The following is a 13,703-nucleotide window of genomic DNA, read 5'->3' on the forward strand; positions in this document are numbered from 1 at the left end:
AACTTATTGTTTAGCTCAGGTTATTAGACTGTGCATTTGTCTTTCTTTTTCATCTGTTTTCTTAATTCTGGGTTTGAAAAAAGAAACAGTTGCAAATGCTGTCATTATCAAGACTTTTGAGCAGGTAGAGATTACATGTATTGTTTAAGAATCTAGATTCATCCAATGTAGTATGAATGAGCTTTTCCTAACACACTTGTAAGGAAATGAGCCCTTAGCAGTTGTTTTACATTCTAAAAAATAAGTACTTAATATTCTTTAGCTAAGCAAAATGAAGAAAACAACCTAATATGCAAATTGGAATAAAGAGTTGAGATGGCTAAAATTTTTAGTAATTAAGCCCAGTTCCTTTTATTTTCTTGAAAGCTTCTCAAGAAATGTTGACAGAGAAGACTGAAATATTTTTGCATACATTTGTTGTTACACATTTCTTGTAAAGGGCCATGTTCCTTGCTCTTATCTCTGTGCTTCTGAATATACCATCCTTCAGCTTAGAATGCCTTTTCTCTCTTGAAGCTTATATCTACTCATCATTTACAATTACTAAGGTGCCAACTTTTCTAGCGAGCTTTTGCAATGACCTTTTAATACATATTTCAACAAACTATTTACCATTCTGTATTACTTGCCCATCAACTTGTACTTTGTCATAAAAGGCCCAGAGACCTTTACTTATTTCCTTTAAGTATCCAATCCAAAGTATAAGGACTTATGCATAGCAAGTGGCAAAGGGGAACTGAATAAAAGATATTCTTCCAATCCCAGACAAGATAAAGATTTCATAAATGATATTCTAAATGTACAAATTCATGAACTCCCTGAAATCTTTAAAAGATTTTTTGTATATGTGCAATTTTATGTGGAGATGTACATAAAATTCTTAAGAGATTGATGATGTGATAGAATAAACTAGGGACTTTAAAGTAGGTAAATTCCTGGTGAGAACAAACTGAGTTTTTTGTTTTTTTCTTGAATTCTGGGAATATTTCACTGTTTAGTGCCACTGAAGCATTGATTGAGACCTTCCTTCCTGTATGACTGCAGAAGCTATAAACTATTTCAGTGAATACTCATTTTTCTTTTAACTCACAAAGGATTTCACATTAAAAGTTAGAGAAAATCTTGCTTAGTAACAGTATGTACTGCATATAATAATAGAACACAATTTGTATGAACAAGCAGTAAGATAGATTTCATTCATAAAAAACACCATGCTTCTGGCTAGATAAATGACTTCAAGTCCCAGAAATTATCATTTTTAGTTCTGGGATACCCTTATGCTACTTACACTTTTTAAAATTTAATACATTCACATGTTCAAATGTATTGAGATTTTTAAGCTTGTGAATGAAATTAGCAACGTGCTGTGGCTGTCAACATGATGCATTGCAATTCCCCCTGAGTGGTAGGGTTTAAAAATTAATTCAGCTCTTGCACCTGTTTGCCGGCATTCATCTGTTGAATTTATATCACATTTAATAAGTTTCTGTGACGCAACTTGTGTCCTTTTGCCTGGGATTCTTTAATATAGTGTTAAATTCTCACTCATCTGAAATTCAAGTAATATTACAAATTTAAACTGTTAATTAAAATCTGTGAACTTGAATGGTTCTGGATAAAACTGGCTTTACTCAGTAAGGTTGTTTTTAAACTTCTTCAGAGTCTCATGTAATCCCCAACTCCCACCAGGTTAAGTCTGATGACAACGTGATCTCACTATAGGTATCAGGATTTACAAATCTTGATAAAATAAGGAAAAACTTGAGTTGTAGGCTTCAGCAAAAAGGTAAAAAGGTATATTCCTGCTGAGATGAAATGAGAAACAGGGTTCAAAACTAAAATCTTAAATTTTTTAAATATTATTTTTTAAAAAAGTGAATTAATTTGCTTAGCACAGATTAGAAAGCTCAAACTGAATCATGATTCCTATTACCTACGTAGGTGGTCAATATTAAATTTAATTACCAAATTACCTTTCTTTTCTTTTTTTGTGGTATTGAGGATTGAATTCAGGAGCATTCTACCTCGGAACTACATCCCTAGCCATTTTATCATTTTTTCCCTGTTATTTTTGAGACAAGATCTGGTTAAGTTGCCTAGGCTGGCCTCTAACTTGTAATTCCCCTGCCTCAGTCTCCCAAGTAGTTAGGATTATAGGCGTGTGCCACTGCTCTGTGCTCTAAACATCAAATCTGTAAAACGTGATTAAGGGTACTATAAAAAATACCTAAAAATGTGGAAGTGTCTTTGGAACTGGGAATTAGGTAGAAGGTGGAAAAATTTGGAAGAGCTTACTAGAAATCGCCTACATTGTCAAAAACAAGCATAAAGGGGATTCTAGTGAGGGCATAGAGACAAGAGTGAATGGAGAACCTAAATCTTCTTAGATTAGAACGTTGGTAGAAATGTAGATAGTAAGGACCATCTCATGAGGTCTCAGACAAAGATAATGAACTAGTATTTGAAACTGAAGTAAAGATCATCCTTGATATACAGTCGCAAAGAAATTGGCAGAACTGTGTCCAAATTGTAGAACTTTGTGTAAAGTAGAAGTTAAGAGTAGTAAACTGAGAAATTTGATAGGAAAAAATACCTAAGCAACAAAGCATTAAAGTCCTACATGGCTTCTTTTGTCCATATGAAGTAAAATGAGAGGAGAGAGACATGATTCAAAGGCAGAAATCATAATTTCAAAAGGGAAGCAAAACAGATTTAGAAAACTCTCAGCCTGGATAGGGTAAATAATAAAAGAAATGTGTTTAGAAGAGAATACTTACAATGTGGCCAAGCAACTATTTGCTAAAGAAGGTTGATAATGGATAGAAAGAAGGCAGATTCTATTTATCAAAACAATGGAGAATAAACTGTGATAGTTAATTTTAGGTGTCAACTTCGCTGGATTATGGAATAGCTATAGAACTAAAGTATGATTTCTGGGTGTTACATAAGAGTATTTCCAGAAAAGAGCATATGAGTGAGTAGACTGTGTGTAGAAAATTAAGCTATAATACAAATAAGTACCATCCACTAAGCTATGGACTTGAATAGAAGAATTTTAAAAAAGAAAAGAAAAAAAGCAGAAGGCAGTGATCTCTCTCTCTCTCCTGGAGCTGGGATAGTTTTTCCACACGCAAACATCAGGATTCCAGGCTATCCAAACTTTGGAATCCTTGACTTACACCAGTGATCCCTATATTCTTAGGCCTTGGGCCAGAGTGACAGTTATATAATTGGCTTCCATTATTCAGCAACTTTTTGCATGCTACTGATACCCAGGATCTCTAGCTTTTGGATAGTTTATTGCAGGACTTCCTCTGCCTTCATAATTACATGGCCCAATTACCCCCAAATATCCATTCTCATCCATGTATCTATCCATCCATCCAAGATAGAAGAGAAGAAATAGGGTGATAGAGAACATAAAAAGGTCAAATAAATAAGATTTTAATCTAGAATGTCTGCCTATTTGACCAGGCCTATCACTCCTTAAGCCAGCCTCTCTTGCGAACCTGTTACTCTTGAATTCCTGAGAAATCTGTAAATCCACTTGTGACCTATTAATTAACCATCGAATAAATAGATTAAGTGAAGATAGATTTAATAACTTGAGGTCCTATAATTTAGGGGGTTTTCCAGCATGATTCACGGATTGGCTAATGAAGACCATGTCAGCCTGAAGATCCTGAGATTGACCAGATCACCTGAGATTGACAGAACCTGTTTTGAGATCATAAAACTGACACCATTCTTGCATACCTTTCCATACTTACCCCTCACCAATTTTCCTTTAAAAGAAGAGCCGGGAACCTCTCCAATGTGTCTTTGACTCTCGAGATGATCCATATTCTCCCTTGAGTATGTATCTACTTTTCTAAATAAACCTCTATCTATGCTCTGATTGCCATGTGCTGAAATTATTTTCTGTATTCTAAGAGCCTGGCTTGTCCTGAGGCAAATTCCCCCTTCTTCTGGGAACACTTAAGACTCTTCTTTTGAGACATCTCTTACTCTTGACATATTAACTCACCCGTCTATCATAATGAATCTGTTCTACTGGAGAACCCTGAGTTAATACAACCCTGAAGACCTTTCAGAGATCTTCAGGCAAGCTAGAATATGGAGGACAAAATTTTTAGTACCCATGGTACCTAAGTATTCCCTACCTTGTACTGTCTTAAAACTTTTCCTCCCAAATTCCACTGTAGAACCCCTTACATGCCCCAGCTGGAGCTCAAGTGGGCCCAAATGTGGATTAATCTGCTACTCTAGAATGTACAAATCATAAAAGTTGGCTGTATCTGTGTGGGGCTAATTCAGCACTTGAATAGAATTCAATAACTGTGAGGTCATGGCAATATTCACCTAGATTTCAAAAATTTTCATTAATAGCCTGGGGCCTAGGGAGAAACTTGTCACAAGAGTAGAGACACCTTAGAAGGCCCCATTTGCAACATTATACATTTTGAGATGGAACTGTTAATAAGAAATTTAGGTGGAGGTCTCTAGCAGGCCACTAGAAATGAGAGAGCTTGAAAATGTGGTCTGTCTATCTATTTAGCCATCTATTCATCCATCCATGTATCCATTTATCTACCTACCTAATCTACCCAACTATCAGATGAAGTTGGTAAGGGAAACAGTCTGAAGAGATGGGGAGATATTTCAGTGCAGCCTCAGATTTGGTGGAAAAAGAGAAGAAAAGTGGTTTCTCAGGGATTTTAGTAAACTAAATTTTATCATGGTTTGGTAACACACAGTCATAAAATAATTCTCAATGAAGATTATTAAGAAAGAAGAATTATATGGTTCAATTTATTTATGTAAGGCTAGATATATTTTTTAATCTAAGGTAGATGAATTATTTTAAAGGAGAGGAAAAAATGACTTAGTTGTGGCCAATTTTAAGAATTACACAAGTTTAAAGCATTACTTAAGTAACTATAACCCATGGGGAGCACTCAATTATGTAAGTAGAACTGTTATATATAATCCTTAAGCTTTGGTCATGATGCTATTGTCACGCAAATTTGTCACCCCTATGATCTAGCAGGAGTCATTTTAAATAAAGCAAATGTACACTGTCAAACAATAAAATGTCAGGGATAACAACAGCACAAGTTAAACCCTCTATCTTGAAACTCAGGTGTTGGTGGTAGGGGGCAGGGGTCTGAGTTTAGGGAGGAAAAGAGGTAGGTAGACAGAAGCAGTTGATACAAGAAGCAGAAACTAAAACATATACTAAATGCATATGTAAACAGAAGTTATTAGATAGTGAAGCAAAATAAGTAAAAATCTGAGTAAACAGACATTAATGACCCTAGAAAAAGTTAATTTTAGAAGGTAGAGACAGAGTGTTGCCAAACCACAATAATGATAATTCATTACTTCTACTACTGAGGCTGCAAAATGATAATGTGGCCACTAAGTTGGATAATATCCAAAACAACACTTGAATTGCCATTTAATCTGTCAGAGATCTGCCTGCCTATGCAGTAGAGATAATATCTTCCTTATTAACATATATAACCTAATAATAATCCCTTCCTTTAAAATTTTTATTTTTTATTTGTTATTTTTAGATATATATAATAATAGAGTGTATTTTGACATAGTATACATGTATGAAGTATAACTTATTCTAATTAGGATTCCATTCTTGCAGTTGTGCATGATGTGGAGTTTCACTGGTGCTGTATTCTTATATGAATGTAGGAAAGTTATTACTGTCTTCCCTATTCCCATCCCTCCTTTCTTCCCTTCCTTCCCCTTTATCTAATCAAATGAACTTCTGTTCTTCCCTCCCTACTCCTTGTTGTGTGTCAGCATCCACATACATGGAACCACCAACCTAGATGCCTTTCAACAGATGAATGGATAATGAAAATGTGGTGTACATATACACAATAGAATATTACTCAGCCATAAAGAAGAATGAAATTATGGTATTTGCAGGTAAATGGATGGAACTTGAGACTATCATGCTAAGTGAAATAAGCCAATTCCAAAAATACAGGTAAATGTTTTCTCTGATATGTGGATGCTGACACACAATAATCCCTTCCTATATATAGGTTCTAATAATCTTTTTTTTATCATTTAAGTTTGCCTAAATATGTTTCTGCCTTCTGAAACCTAGCAAAGCCTGACATGACACTTTTTGCTTGGCTAGAAGGTTATTAGGTAGGAAAGAGGAGAACAGAAAGAGAGAAGCAATAATTACATCATGTAGGGATCCTCAAAAGGAAATATGTTTATAAACCCCACTGAAGATGTCCTCAATACATGAATATATCCATGCACATACAAACATATGCCATACACTCGGATATAAAATAGCAGATTAAATAAATAGGAAGAACTATAGATAATAGAACATATGAGCTTGAATGTGAAATTATTTTATGCAATTATATTTAAAATATATTCAGTTTCAAAGTAATCAGTAGAGACTATAATGAAAGCATGAATACAAGAGTATTTTAAAAATCAATGAACCTTTTAGAAATGACTAGTGAATTTAAAAATTAAAGAGCAGTTCTCTTAAGACAGCAAACCAAAAAAGGTTGTTACCTACATTATAACACAGATACAAAGACATGAAAACTATGAGAAATATGATAAATAACTATTATAGGAGTAGAGAGAATGAAAAAAAATAAACATAGGATGTCTAACATTTGGAAATGTTTAACATTTCCAGGAATAAATAAATATTAAAGAAGCTCCTACTATTTCACTAAGGACCAATAAAAATAGTCACAATCAAGCACAAGATCAGTGACAGGAGAATTCTAAAGATAATCAGAGAAACAGAAAGATGAATTATAAAATAATGAAAATTAGACTTTTTATTAGCTATAGTAGATATCAAGAGAAAATGGAACAATATCCACAAATTACTTAATAAAAATTATAAAATTGTCAATTCTGTACCCAACTAAATTATCATTCAAAACTAAAGACAAAATACTGATGAATTTAGACAAGTATAAAGTGTTTATTACTTATAGATCCTCACTGAAAATATTTAAAATATGGTCTTGTGTAAGAAGGAAACTAATCCCAAAAAGGAGTTCATAAAGAATTTAGAAGGTCAAAAAATCAGAAAATGTGCTGATAGATCCAAATCAGTACCATGAAGCTTACTGTCTAAATAGAAAAGATGATATTTTTTTTTTAATTTTTAGAAGATGTCTTAATTATTATGTACTTTCATTAGTGTCTAATACAAAGTGAACATTCAATAAATAATTGTTGATTAAATGATCCATGTATGAAATAAGTCTGCATCTCATTGTCATGTCAAATTCTTTATTCTGCTAACGGAGAAATTGAAAATACAGATAACCCAGTATTTTATGACATACAGAACCTGATTTACCACTTAAAATTACAGAGAAACTATTATAAATGCCAAAAGTAATTATAGTTTCCCTTATCATTTTAGGTCTGTGTATGCCTAATGTATAGTCAAATAATGATCACAATGATAAAATAAATAACAATGTTTAGGAAATTCTGAACCTGTTTACTTGACAAAAGTAAAGAGATAAAGGAAATACAAGAATGTAAAAGTTGATATAGACTCTTAATTTTAAATTCTGAGGAATATCTTTTTCAGATATTACATAATATTTTAAATACACACACAAATATGGAAAAACTTGGAAGTATTGGTCTTAACTTTTAGTTACAATTAAAGTTTGTATATCAAAACTAGTATTTAACTCACTGTTCACCCTCCTGATTCTAGAAATATGACCATTAATCTTTGTTAACCTATCAACATTTGGAATTCTCTTTTTGACATTGTTTTCAGTTGACTTGAACATTTTAAACTTGAAAATGAAAGCATAGAGTTATTTTCAGAGAATACTCCCAACACACAATAACTGATGGGTGACAATAGTGCTTTTAGGATGATGTTACAGACCGTTGATTCCCTCAACATTTTTTGGGTGAGGTAAAAAGGACACATTACAACAATACCTACCATCTACCCAAGATATAAATCATGTCAATCTCAAAAACAAGATGATAGTAAAATTGCCATATGAAAGTATCTGATTAAGATTTAAAATGATGAGTTTATATAAATATCTATCATCAAATTTTCAAGGCTTTTGAAAAACTACTTGTAAGAACAAACAATCTTTTCTTCTTCTTTTTTTAACCAATAGAGGACAAAATGGCCTAACCATTGATATGCTTCTTTACAAAATTAAATCAATGTGAACACGGCTAATGTGCTGATAATACAATGCCAGCAGATTAATTTTCACTTGCAGAAGCACAAAAAGTATATAATGATCATAAATGAAGTAATGAGGTAAAGGAATGCCTTTTTCTTCCTCTGGAGAGGTTGGAAATTCAGCTAGAGTCATTAAACTCTAGAGGACCTGATTATACTGAATTACTGTCCTAAAAATCTGATCCAGCTAAAGATAACATTTAGGATAGAGGATTCCAACACAACAATGAATTCCAGGGATTTATAATCATATTAGGTCCTAGGATTGGATCCTGAGTTACTTGTCTTCCAGTCTTCTCAACCCTCTCATATCCTAGTTACTTCTTCATTTGTTTGTTCATTCATCCTTTCATATATGCAATTAATGAGTTTCTAGTGGGTCCGAGGGACTTTGCCATAAATAGGCATAATTTCTTCCCCTAAAAATCCTAGTTCAAGAAGTTTCCTTGTCTATAATTTCTACCCAATTTCTCTTCTTATTAACTCTCTTTCCCTACACTGAAATCCATTGTTCCTTTCTCTTTGGTGCCTCTATATTTTTTGTTCATGACTCCACTATATCCAGCATTTGTCATAGGATACAGAGTGAGTTGTATACACAACTGTCTCTCTTAGTATCTAACCTCTTTATACTTCAGTTTCCTTCACTAATAGAGATAGACCAATATTTCCTTCATGCAGTGTTATGAGGGGTAACGAGTTTATATAAATATCTTCCATCAAATTTTCAGTTAATATATGAAAATAAATTAAGAGAATACCTAGAATTGCTCAGTAAGTGTCAGTATTACTTATTAATATCAAATTAAGTTTAGTAGTGTGGGGAAGTAAGAATTAGGGAACAAAATCTACCAAGTTATGCTATGTTTATGTATGAATATACCTCAATTCATCATATATATGTGTGTGTGTATATGTATTTGCATGAAATATATATATATGTATGCGTGCGTATATATATGTATATATAAATGCACTAACTAAATTAATAACAATAGAATAGAGATCAGTAGAATAAAGCAAGCAGATCAGGCAGAGGGAGGAACAGAAGGAAAGAAAAGGTACCAGAGAATAAGACTGATCGAACTATGCTATTTGCATGTATGAATATGACATAATGAATATCACAATTATGTATAACTATAATGCACCAATAAAAAATTAGAGTAAATCCTTAATAATTTGGGATTGGAACATTTCCTGCTCTCTACTAAAAACTGAGACTAGCTGATATTTTTATTTTTAAAAAAAGAAACAAGTAATTAGGGTTTTTTTTAAATCCTTATTTCACTCTCTTCTAAACTGGACTTCTTGTATAGAATGTCTCCTCATCAGTTTAATTATGAAATATTACTCGACAATTTAGCTGGAATGAAATTACCATATTAAAATATGGTAATTTCATATTTTAACAGTAGTTTTAATCATAAAACATATATAACAGTAGTTTTAATCATAAAACTTAAAATGACAGAACAATAAGTTTATTATCTTAGATGATGGCAACAACAGCTATGACACACTGGCAAGCCATATAAATTTGACTGTAAGTTTGACCACATTTCTATCACAGTGATAATTGAACACTCTTAAAACCTTTACTTTTATTTTGTAATTGTGGCAATGTTAATATATATACTGTATATATTCATACTAACATATGAATATATATACTGTATATATTCATACTAACATATGAATATATACAGTATATATATTAGATATATGAATATATACAGTATATATATTAGATACAGTATATATATTCATATGTTAGTATGAATATATACAGTATATATATTAGATAGAGGTTCTTTAAAAAAAAGAGAGAAAAAACAGAAGTCCTTGAAATGAAAGAAATAATAAACCAAATTAAAACTCAAATGAAAGCATCGCCAACAGAGTAGAACACTTGAAAGATAGGACATCAGACAATGAAGATAAAATATATCCTCTTAAAAAGAACATAGACCACACAGCAAAAATGGTAAGAAACCAAGAGCAGAACATTCAAGATATATGGGATAGCAAAAAAGACCAAATTTAAGAGTTATTGGGATAGAGGAAGGCACAGAGGTCCAAACCAAAGGAATGAACAATCTATTCAATGAAAAAATACCAGAAAAGTTTCCAAACATGAAGAGTGAATGGGAAATCCAAATTCAAGAAGCCTACAGGATGCTGAGTGTACAAAATCACCACAGATCCACACCAAGGCACATTAAAATGAAAATGCCTAGCATACAGAATAAGGAGAGAATTTTAAAAGCCACAAGAGAAAGAAATCAGATTACATATAGGAGAAAACCAATTAGAGTAATGGCAGATTTTTCAACACAGACCTTGAAAGATAGAAGATCCTGGAGCAAAATATATCAAGCTCTGAAAGATAATGGGTGCCAACCAAGAACCTTGTATCCAGCAAAACTAAGCTTTAGATTTGAAGACTAAATAAAAACCTTCCACGATAAACAAAAGTTAAATGAATTTATAGCTAGAAAACTGGCACTAGAAAACAACCTTGACAAAATATTCCATGAAAAGGAAATGAAAAACAACAATAAAAATCAGCAGAGGGAGGTATTATACTAAAAGAAAAATTAATCAAAGAGGAAAACCAAGTCAAGTAACAAAAAAAAAAAATATGGCTGGAAATACTAAACATATCTCAATAATAACCCTAAATGTTAACAGCTTAAACTTACCAATCAAAAGACATAGGCAAGGAGATTGGATTTAAAAAAGACCCAACAATATGCTGCCTCCAGGAGACTCATCTGATAGGAAAAGACATACACAGACTGAAGGTGAAAGGTTGGGAAAAATCATATCACTCACATGGACTGCAGAAGCAAGCAGGGGTTTCCATCCTCGTATCAAATAAAGTAGACTTCAAGCCAAAGTTAATCAAAAGGGATAAAGATGAACATTACATATTTCTTAAGGGAATGATACAACAACAAGACATAACAATCATAAATATATATGCCCCAAACAATGGTGCAACTATGTTCATCAAACAAACTCTTCTCAAGTTTGAGAGTCAAATTGACCACAATACAATAATCTTGGGTGACTTTAACACACTTCTCTCACCATTAGATAGATCTTACAAACAAAAGTTGAATAAAGAAACTAGAGAACTTAATAACACAATCAATAACTTAGACTTAAGTGACATATATAGAATATTTCAATCTGCATTAAGCAGATACACATTCTTCTCAGCAGCACATGGATTCTTCTTTAAAATAGACCATATACTATGCCACAAAACAATTCTTAGAAAATAAAAAAATGTAGAGATACTACCATGCATTTTATCAGATTATAATGGAATGAAATAGGAAATCAATGACAAAATAAAAAGTAAAAATTTCTCCATCACCTAGAGACTAAATAATATGCTACTGAATGGACAATGGGTTACAGAAGACATCAAGAAGGAGATTAAAAACTTCTTACAGGTAAATGAGAACATAGACACAACATATCGAAATCTCTGGGATACTATGAAAGCAGTACCAAGAGGAAAATTCATTGCATGGAGTTCATTCCTTAAAACAAGAAAAAGTCAACAAATAAATAGCCTCATACTACATCTCAAAGCCCTAGAAAAAGAAGAACAAATCAGTAGCAAAAAAACGGTAGAAGGCAAGAAATAATTAAAATTAGAATGAAATCAAAACAAAAGAAACAACTGAAAAAATTGACAAAACAAAAAGTTGGTTCTTTGAAAAAATAAATAAAATTGACAGACCCTTAGTCACGCTAATGAAGAGAAGGAGAGAACTCAAATTACCAGCATTCATAATGAAAAAGGTAATATCACAACAGACACTACAGAAATACAGAGCATAATTAGAAATTAGTTTGAAATCTTATACTCAATAAAATAGATGACATTGAAGGCATCAACAAATTTCTTAAGTCACATAATTTGCCAGATTCAGTCAGGAAGATATACATAATTTAAACAGATCATCTAACATTGACTATCTAACATAGACTATCTAACATTGTAGTATTATTTCCCCACATTTACACATTAGAGGATCCAGGCCCAGAAAAGTTAATTTCTTAAAAGCAGATTCCCAATTACATCTCAAATTCACGAACTTACATATTCTATATTACTACTCTCTTAATAATTAGGTTATAATCTTGAGCAAATTGTTGATCTCCTACATCTCAGTTGCACTAGTTATCAGATAAGGTTTTTTCACTAGGCAATCTTCCTAGGATGCTTGGTAGCTCTAAGCACTTATTTTCAATACCAGAACATTTTGGATTTTCTTATAAATAAACAACCTGTGTGACTTCTCACTGCTTTTCTTTTTAATATGGTAAACAAAGTCAAAACATACTTACATAAAGAATGACAGAAAGGATAAGGTGGAGTCATGTTAGTGAGTATGAAGTAAGAAAAATAGGTACACAAGAAAAAAGATGAATTTAATGTCAGCATACTAGTATAAATTATTTTGGGGGAAAATATCATGAAATGTTTCATGTTCACATAACCCATAAGAATTCTGCTCTCACTTGCGTAAAGGAATCTTAATTGTAAGTTGTAAGGGCCCTAAATTATGCAGCTTAAAAAATTAAACACTTAGTCAATACTTCATATTTCATTATCCTAAGTAGAACAAGATATTATTCAATTATGCCATAAAATAATTAACATATGGCTTCTACATCTAAATGATCTAAATAAATTCATTATTAAATTTCATTCTTGAAACTATGGATAATATTAAGATAGTGGTAATCAATATTAGGTTCTGTTGATATGCCATACAAATATTCCTTATCTTTTTTAACTACTTAAGAAATTAAATAGGAACCACTGAAAGAAATCTTAACACAGTTTTTGATAAATACAAATGATTTAGGGTTTTAGATGGTCCAAAAAGACAAATAATTAAACATTGGAATTCTCCTAAATAACTGTAGGAGTTGTATTTTTACCTTGGAAAACTTTCATCTGTGAAAAAACTCTGGCTTCAAACAGAAGGGCTATAATAAAACATCTCCTAGCTAGACTCAGGTTCAAGAGGTTCATGGTGGTGAACAGCAGAAAAGATGAAATGTTTCAATAAGCCCCTCAGGCTGATTTAGTTAGCATTCACAAAGTGAAATAACCTATACATCACATACCCTTTGTTAGCTTGTTGTTTAGAATAGATGTATGAGTCACTGGATTTTATTTTAGTAGTTGGGCAATGAAATTCTCCTTTTGCCCAAAATATTAAAATGCAGAAATGTGAAACTAAGAGAAGTAATGTCAAATCTTATATAGGTTGCTTATCAACCACTGTGATGGATCAAGAAGTTCTTTTGGTCTTGTCATTCCATGTTTCACCTTGGTAGGCACAGATAGTATATCATCTCAAGGAAAAAAAAAATCTATTATTATACTAACAAGCAAACCGCAGTATGTGTGGTTTAC

At 32.2% G+C, this 13,703-nt stretch overlaps 1 protein-coding gene across 5 annotated transcripts in view; it reads right to left on the bottom strand.

Annotated features, from left to right (window-relative positions):
* The window catches only part of Mettl15 (methyltransferase 15, mitochondrial 12S rRNA N4-cytidine), a 225,760-nt gene that overhangs the window by 19,742 nt on the left and 192,315 nt on the right, over nucleotides 1-13,703 (bottom strand). The gene's annotated exons all lie outside the window — the stretch shown is intronic.

This window comes from Ictidomys tridecemlineatus, chromosome 4 (assembly GCF_052094955.1).
Source record: "Ictidomys tridecemlineatus isolate mIctTri1 chromosome 4, mIctTri1.hap1, whole genome shotgun sequence".
Lineage (NCBI taxonomy): Eukaryota > Metazoa > Chordata > Mammalia > Rodentia > Sciuridae > Ictidomys > Ictidomys tridecemlineatus.